We start from the raw sequence: 8,193 nt of genomic DNA on the forward strand, positions 1-8,193 counted from the left end.
AAATCCAGAAAAAAATGTGCAGTATAGGCTCCAGTTTGCATATGCTACAGTGTGTTAGGATAATAGTTTTTATCCATCTGCAGGTTGGATATGCATCGGTAATGAAAAACATGCGAATGACGGATCAAATGATACAGTAACGCTGTTGTTAGAAATTCACGGAAATTGAGAGGTGTAAATTTCGGAGGTAGAAAAGAAATCAAGGAAATCCGCGCAGAAAGCATGCCTTCATATATTACCGTGGTAACAATCATACTAACTGCGAAGCAAGATCACTTGTGTTGCATACATCCTATGTATTGCCTTGACAAATGGTTTCTCGAACCCGCGCAATATCACATTAATATAAATTAATTGGAAATTTCGCGCCATTGTGTAACAAGACAGACTGCATGGTCGTTACTACGACGCAAAACTTTTCCCTCTTGCCTTTTAGGTATATAAGGAAAATATCGCAGGAGCTGTAAATATTAGCTCTTTCCACAGTACCGTGCTACACAACACATAGCTAGGAGGAAAAAAATAGAAATACACGGGTGTGCGAAAATGATCACGCGACGAAAAGATATTTATTTAGCTAGCTAGGTGGTTGACTATTGAGTGTAGGTTTTCATATTGTGTTGTTGACTGGGCTGTATTAATTCGTGTGTGAGCGAACGTACCAAGCTGTTATAACAAAAAGAATCGACTCTCAGGGTTTTTTCAGTGATTTATTTCACAGTGTTGTGTCATTTTAAACGTGCGGCGCCCGTTGACTGAGCAGTACATGCAAATAACTGATAGTTACGTTAAATTGGGAGGCTGGACAGCCATTTCTTGGCGTCTCAAAAGCCGTCCTACTCAAATTCGGCCGTCTTTCATTTTGATCTAGCCGTCTCAAAGACGGCAAGACGCATCGCTAGCTAAGACCCTGCGGGCCCAGAGTCACTCCTGTGCAAAATTTTCATAAAGTGACGCACATGTGAGTCACTTTTTTCAGTGTCAATTACCCACATTTGACCGACCCTGTCCGGGGTTAATGGAGTGAGTCATTCAATTGACAAGTATATGAATTAATCTTGTGGTTTTTGCTTTAAAATGTCTTTTATATCTGTTTTGATATTTTACAATACTTTTCACAATACATTCCATATTCCCTTTTCTCTTTTTGTGCAGTACAGGTTTCTGCAAGTTATATTGCTTTAACTAACGGCACCTCATCTCCATTTTGACATTTATTCATCAATAGTTTTTTCACTTGCAAAAAAAAAGAGTGAGTTTTACCTTGTCGGAAAAGGTTACTCACATTGAAGAAAATATATATAGAAAATCAAAAGTGGAGTGTGGGGAATATGGTGCAGTGTTACATAGTACACTTTTACAGAGTTAACAACATTATAGGTATATGCACAAGGCTCCTAATTGTAGAATAGTCTGTAATGTTGAAGGTTGCTACCGCACATTTAGCTCTGCAAGAACTTTCCAAAGGCATGTCAGTAAGAAACAGTGAATTTTTGGCAAAATACGGCATTCGAAGGGCAGGTGAATCACAATATCAATGAGGAAGAAGACGATTTACAGGATCCAGGAGATGCTCAAGAATTTTAGAATGATGGTGATGAATTTCAAGAAAATGATGATCTTCAGTGTATTGAAATAGACCCTGCTTATCAAGTTGCGAGTTTCCTTATAGGTTTGCGTGAAAAGTTCAAGGTACCACATTCAGCGTGTAACTTGCTGATGTTGATCCTGCAAATGTTAATCTGAATGATGCTTTTTCTCATTGCTTATGGCAAAATGCATTTGATTACTACAGTGATGCAAGACATGTCAATCAGTTCTGTGCAGTACAGTTTGATTTTGTAGAGCCTGTTGAATATGTTTTGGGGAGAACCTGAAGTGGAAAAGATAAGTCAATGCAATATGTCAATGTACTATCTTATTTGAAGGCACTCCTTAAAAAAGATGAAGTCTTTGCTGAAGTTTCAAATGGTCATTCCAGTGAAGATGAATCACTTTTGGATTTTGTGATGGTAGTCATTCCAAAAACAATGCTTTGCTCTCGAATCCTCAAAGTTTGCAAATTCAGCTCTATAATGATGACTTTTGTGTGGCAAATCCTCTTGGCAACAAAGCTAAAACAATGAAATTCTCGGCCTTTTACTTCTTGCTTGGAAATATATCACCAAAGTATCGATCCAAGTTAAGTATGATCCAGCTTGCCTGTCTTTGCCCAACCAAATATGTAAAGGAATATGGATTACAGCAGGTTTTAGCCCCTCTTCTGTTTGACCTTAGAGTTGTAGAAAATTCAGGTGTAACAATTGAAAAAGATGCTGTACAGCACTCTTTTACTGGAATCCTTTCAATGGTTGTTGCTGATTATCAAGCGTCTTAGGATATGATGATTATTTTCAGACTTTGTTATTATAAATGACAAAGATCTAAAGAAACAATTCCCATCACCTACTATTCTCCAAATATTACATGGTCTTGCAGTATTAGTATACAATATTGGACTGCAAATATTTGGGAAATTTGGATAAGAACTGGTATGAATTTGTTCGTTTTTGTCTGTTATTAACTGCTTTAATATAGCAATCTTTCCATCACGCCATAAGTCATCTGGAGGGAAGAAAGTAAACGTGTCATGAGTGTGTATACTTTGCAAGTTAATATCAGTAATGTTTGATTGACCAACTGAATGTTGCTCTATTGCTTTTTCAGAGAGAGTTTTATTAGCATATGTTTGTGACTGGCATGTTTGGTTTGATGTTATATTTTGCTTTGATTCTCTTCTTGTCTTGTTTCGCTGTCTGTAACTCAATTTTTTTGTTCGTGGCATGACAGAATATTGTGGACAATCTCCTTTCAGACAACAGTTTCTGTGGGATAGCAGTGCATATAGTGAGTGATTGTGCTTTACATATGCTTTGTTAGTAATTTGTAGCAGTTCTTTTGCTTTATTAGTACTTTTGATATTTTTAGCTTTTTTCAGTGCTTGTCAGCAATTTTTAGACATCAAGTTTGGATAATATTTGGCCTGATAAACTGCTGGTTTGATTGACCAAGTAAACTGTATAGTTATCTTAACATAAAGTTATAGCTAATAATTATCAACTTTAAACCACTACTGTAAGCCCTGGGATGGCTTTATAGTTATCAACTTTCAACCAGTACTGTAAGCCCTGGGATGGCTTTATAGTTATCAACTTTAAACCAGTACTGTAAGCCCTGGGATGGCTTTATAGTTATCAACTTTAAACCAGTACTGTAAGCCCTGGGATGGCTTTATAGTTACCAACTTTAAACCAGTACTGTAAGCCCTGGGATGGCTTTATAGTTATCAACTTTGAACCAGTATTGTAAGCCCTGGGATGGCTTAATAAATATCAACTTTGAACCAGTATTGTAAGCCCTGGGATGACTTAATGAAAATCAAGTTTGAACCAGTATTGTAAGCCCTGGGATGGCTTTTAATAAGATGGAACTTACACAGAACTTCAAGCCCTTGGGTGTTGAACTGGTATAGCTCACCTGCAAAATAAAAATACAGAAAAACAAACATGTTCTCAAGAAAAAAATGACTGTCTAGCTTTAAGATCAGCTTACATAGGGTAGCTTACACTTATTGTCGCTCACCCCTACTTTTTCGCACAGCATAGAAAGTGGTGCCTTCTGCCTTTCAAACATGTAAACAGAAAACACTGAGAAAAATTAGGCCTAATATTAATGTAATGTATTTCTCCATATCTCATTAACAGACTTCAGCATACTACTGTTGGTATAAGTTACGCCTATTCCAGCCTGATTAATGTGTGGGTTATCTAACTTTAAAGTTAAGCCTATCCTAGACTACATAAATTACCCATGGGCCTAGCCAATTCTGTTCGAGTTATGAGTGGTCTTGATAAAAATCTAACTTGGTGAGTTATTTTCGTAAACCACGCCTGGTAATTTCTCTTACATACCATCCAACCTGAAGATTTTATTTGGCACTGAATCTCGACAATTGCAAAATACCAAGGAAACCTTAAACAACAGAAGGAAAGATATGTATACCTTGATTTGGAACAATATCGTTGACTCTGAAACTAGAACTTGAAGCTCTTGGGTGTTGAACTACTGTAATATAGCTCACCTGCAAAAAATACAAATAAAGGAAAATAAACATTATCTCAGAAAAAAAATGGCTGAGTCTGGCTTTGGGGCCAGCCAACATGGGGTAGCTTACACTTATTTTTCTGATTTTCTCCCACCTTTACTTTCCGCATACTGCTTAGATAATGGTGACTTTCTGGCTTCAAAACATGTAAACAAACAACACTATTCTTGGACCGTTTCCATATTATTTTCATTAATGTAAATGACTGTACGTGCGGAAATTGATGAGAGGAAAGTACCAGGGGCGGAGCACAACTAAAACCTTCTTAAGACTAACAAGAGTAAGACATAGGCTAAGCCTAGATTCAATGAAGTGAACTTGAATTTTACAAACCTAGTAAAGTACTATGGCTTTTCCAAGGTCATTTGATTTCTCATCCACCTGGCTGCTAACATTAGTCAAATAACAAATAAAGGCCAAGGCTTTTAATACATACATTTCCTTCCCTGAATATGAATACTCCTAGTTCTAGGCCTAATCCTGAAAACGTATTCAATATGTTTCTATACCCAACATTGCTGGTTGTTTACCCCAAAATTAACATTTCTATTACTATTTTTGTACTATGGTTGGATTCCCCCCATTAAATTTTGGTCCTCAATCAATTACAACAAAATTTGTAAAGGACTTTTCTGAAATGTTTGGCTGAACTGAAAGTCTGACAGTGGTACTGATCAAGTATAATTATATAGATTTACATGTTTTCAAAAATTTAAGTAAAGCAATGATCAAATGTGAAAGTAACATATTAGGTGGGATATACAGTACCTTACAAATTTAAGATACAACAAAGGCCAGGTGTAGGTTGTTAATACTACTTTGAATCGATATAAAGAGGCTACAACAACTTGAACAAGTACAACTAGCCTAGCAATACTAATAAATTTGTAATAAATTGAAGAAAGTACATCACCTTTTTCTTAGATTGAGGGGTAAAGGTGTACATGCATACGTAAACTCTCGTTTATACGTAAGTATATTTAACCAATAGATGTTTTTTTAAGTAACATAGGCTTCATATATGTAGACCACAGAGTGACTGTGGAGACAGTAATAATAGTACAGTAGCCTATACAGTACTCAGTACTACTAGCCATTACTTTTAAATGAATAGTAGTGCTACTATAGTCTATACCTATGGTAACCTAGCAAACTGCTCATTGTTTAAATTATAAACAGTAAAATCTTACAAAATGTTACACAATGTGACATGCTATACTAGTACTACCCTATACATACTTGTATTTATTTTTGGTGGGAATGGTGAGAGTCTGCAAGCAAGAAACTGATCCTAGTGTAACCCTCTTTTGCTGTCATTAGCTATAAACTATAAAGTAAAAGAGGAAGAAAGAATCCTTGATTAAGAAATCAGTCCAACATGTGTTTTAGCAAGTCACAAGTGTTTATTACTCATATCATCTTCAATGATACATCTTTACAATCCTATCTCATTCGATCTCTGATAATAATCATCTTTACTACTTTCCCATTAACAGATCTTTCAGCAAACTCTTAACACTTTCTATCATAACCCTCATTCCCTCTAACTATGCTTCCTCATCTTAACCATCATCTCATTGTTACAATAACAAATACTATTTAAACCGTCCACACACACAAACTCACACACACACCTACAGATATGCAACTCTGAATTAACCTCTACTTCCATCACCTTCCTCCTTTCCATTTCCACTAACCCTCAAATACCTGTTGAGCACACTGTAAACTTAACTAACTTTACCCAATGCATTAAACACATGAATCAGAGACATATTATCCTTTCCCCTGCTTTCGTGCTCAAAATAGAAATCATGGGTACCATCATCTCACTTGGTACCATGGAAACATGTAAATTACTTTTAAATAACCAATCACATGTGTGAACAGATCAAAACCCTTGAATAATGGATCAGTCTAACTTAATGACATATGCCAATGACATGGAGATACAGACAATACACCTCATATGCTCCCTGTGGTGGACCACAGCTTGCCTCCTGGAGTAGCATATATGTGCTAGCTCTACACTGCCTATATAATAACACTGTACAGGTTAAAGGTCCTTAGGGTATGGCAATAACTAGTCATAGAAATACTGAGATTTCTGGTGAATCTGACCATTTTGATTATACATAAGAATTACAATGGTATCTAGGGTATCTTACCTAACTAGTATCATACAAATAATATGCAAACAACTCACCTATTAAGTAAAAGAGGAAGAAAGAATCCTTGATTAAGAAATCAGTCCAACATGTGTTATAGCAAGTCACAAGTGTTGGCCTCCTTTCTGCTGGGTTCTTCCATTTCAGATAGGTAAACAAAATTACATATAACTACAAAAATTAAATAGGGGGGGGGCAGCTTTCCCAAGCTGTACTTCTGTCTGTACTTACTATCTATTTACAATGAGTATCCAGTATTACATTACCAAAGAAAATAAAGACCCTACTTATTTCAAAATAATTAAAAGTAAGATACCTTTAATACTGTAGCCAAGACTGTCTTCTAGTAATAGTAGTGTTGCAATACAAATCTTCTTCAAACTATAAAGCAAAGTCGCTGTAAGTCATCAAAGCTGATTGCAATATGTTTCGATCGATCCAGATAGAGTGAAAGAATGGTTTTGAATGCTGCAGGCCTGAAATGCTGTTAATTATCTGATTCTGAACTCCGTGTCAAGATGGAGAAATATCCTCTGTACCATTACGCTCATGCATGCATTCTATCAGTCATCACTGCTGACAATAATCTGAAGTGAAGACTGCTGCTTGACCTCTCCATGACAAAAGTAAGCAAATTGTGCAAAAGCTAAGTTCAATGTTTGGATAAAGCATGAAGTATCTCACCAGTGGTGGTATCAGCCTAAGTAAACAGGGAGGGGGAGAGATAACATAGATTATTGGGTGTGTAAATATCTATTTACCTCACAATGACAAAAGTTGGCAAATTGTCCAAAAGCTGAGGTAAGGTTTGGATAAAGCATGGTGTATCACACCATTAGTGACACCAGACTAAGTAAACCTGGATCGGGGAGGGGGGACGGGGGTAACCTGGAGGCAACATAGATTCTTGAGGGTGTCAAAATGTATCAATTGGACAACTTTTACATATCTAACCTCTGAAAATATTGCAATTTTAAACCTGATTAGAGAAGTAGGGTCACCCAGATGCGAGTCGACAATTGGATTACATTGAAGCAACTCCCAACTCTAACTGACAATTCGTTCTCAAGTTATCCCGAAAATACTTGTTTTTTTTTACATTAATTGACCTTTGTCACCTGGGGTCAACCCATTGACATTTTTGACCGGTCAGACGTGAATATAGCATCAAAACTATAAAAATTCAAACATGTTTTTCTTTGCCCATTTTCTCCTCCCAAAGTACTAGTTTTTTAACATTAATTGACCTTTGGTGACCTCGGATCACATGACCGTTAAGTTTGAAAATATTCCCCTATACCATTTGCAACTTGTCCGAAAATATCAACCATGTCACACCTTGGAACTGGGAGTTGTTGCATTAAATGTCTGAAAATTAACTTTGACCTCGTATAACTTCGCACACGAAGGTCACACGGGTGTCAACCCATTGACATTTTTGATCGGAAGGTACCTTTGATATCCAAATCTAGCATCAAAACCAAACATTTTCTTTTTTGCTCGTTTCCTCCCAAAATAAGCACATTTTTTCTAATGTGACCTTTGACCTTTTGACCTTGGTTTCAGATGTAGTTTAATCTCCTGATTCCAAAAAACAAAACGACAAGTCTGTACAACCATCCTAACTCCGAGCGAAAAACTTTGACCCCATATAACTTCGCACATAAAGGTCACACGGGGTCAACCTGATGACATTTATGATCAGAAGGTACCTTTGACATCTGAAAATAGCATCAAAACTGTAAAAATCCCCAAAAACATGTAAAGGTCACCAGAGGTCAAATTGAGGTCAAGGGTCACCCAGATGCGGGTCGACAATTGGATAGCATTGAAGCAACTCCCAACCCTAACGGACATTTCGTTCTCAAGTTATCGCAAAAA

The 8,193-nt window shown here is 36.7% G+C and overlaps 1 long non-coding RNA gene across 1 annotated transcript; it reads right to left on the reverse strand.

Moving 5' to 3' along the window:
- Positions 1-2,931: 2,931 nt before the first annotated feature.
- Positions 2,932-6,512, reverse strand: LOC139984415 (uncharacterized). The gene is made up of 3 exons (XR_011799071.1): positions 5,384-6,512; positions 4,042-4,120; positions 2,932-3,516 (listed from the first exon to the last, which is right to left on the reverse strand). It is a non-coding gene; the product is annotated as an uncharacterized lncRNA (long non-coding RNA).
- Between the last annotated feature and the right edge of the window lie 1,681 nt (positions 6,513-8,193).

The sequence above is a fragment of the Apostichopus japonicus genome, chromosome 17, assembly GCF_037975245.1.
Source record: "Apostichopus japonicus isolate 1M-3 chromosome 17, ASM3797524v1, whole genome shotgun sequence".
Classification (NCBI taxonomy): domain Eukaryota; kingdom Metazoa; phylum Echinodermata; class Holothuroidea; order Aspidochirotida; family Stichopodidae; genus Apostichopus; species Apostichopus japonicus.